The following is a 1236-nucleotide window of genomic DNA, read 5'->3' as shown; positions in this document are numbered from 1 at the left end:
GAGAGATACTGCAGAGAGAGAGAGAGAGAGAGAGAGAGAGACAGACCAGCAGTAGCTTTTCCAGAATTTAGCGCAGCATTACGATGCAGGCAAAAAAATAGAGAGAAGGTGATCGTTGAATCTCATTATGATGTCTCCAGGAACGGAAATAATTCCATCTCTGGAACACCTTTTAGGACTATTTTTATTTTACCTTTAATTGGCAGTCTCATTGAGATTAGGAAACTTTTCGAGAAAGCGCAGATGTTGCCGAACTGTTTGATGCCACAATCTACACTACACTTAGAGTAGTGTAGGTCGTGGAGTTACACACTAAACTATCTAATAATCAAGTAAAAAAAAAAACATTAATGATCATATTTTGCGTTTTCTTTTTACTTTTGGAGGTTATATTGTCAATTCCTATTAGAGAAATTATGTAATCTATTGGAAATACCAAAAAATGTATTCTCTATACCGACATTCATGAAATGAATGTAATGTATGAATGGATGATTATGATGGATACCACTGATGATTATATAGAATATACTGCTTGTTCTGTTGAAATCACCAAAAGTTACCTTTTCCAGAAGTGCATGAATATTAAAACACTGCTCATGAAAGTTTTGGATACACTTGATGATGGCAAATTAGACTGGAAATGAACAGGAAATATCTGGAGGTAAATATGCATTCATTACTCAATCAGGTACATCTAAATGTCTCACTGGGTCTTGGAAACAAATCAGATGATTATTACTCTTAACTCTACTAGTTAAGGATAAATAAACATATGTTGATATTGGGCACAATTTAAGCAAGGCTATTAACTCCTCACCACCATCTTCACATGTAAGGGTTCTAAAATTACATTTCTAATCATATTTTTATGAATGATGAACAACCACGTTATCTCAACTTTCCAGGGACCGTTGGGTCTGTACTTCATTTTAAGTATTTAATTATTAGCTAATTCCATGCTTGCATAATTTTGATTATGCAATGTCATGCCTTTTTGCTAAAACGCCTTGATGGTCTCTGGTGGAGGAAAATAGCCGATCTCAACTCACCAGAGCACACGCAGCAGCGTGCTTGCTCACCAGACCCCCGAATGACGATTTCAGTTTTGTCAGATTCACTTAACATTCTCTGAAATGGAAATTCTTACAATAAACCACCAAGTCTACTTATATTACCTGTCTACAGCATTTCAGTACTTTTTTAATGAAGTCACAAACTGTTTCAACACTTCAT

The sequence above is a fragment of the Zeus faber genome (genome assembly GCF_960531495.2).
Source record: "Zeus faber genome assembly, chromosome: 8".
NCBI classification, from domain to species: Eukaryota; Metazoa; Chordata; class Actinopteri; order Zeiformes; family Zeidae; genus Zeus; species Zeus faber.
Note: the sequence above shows the minus strand (reverse complement) of the source record.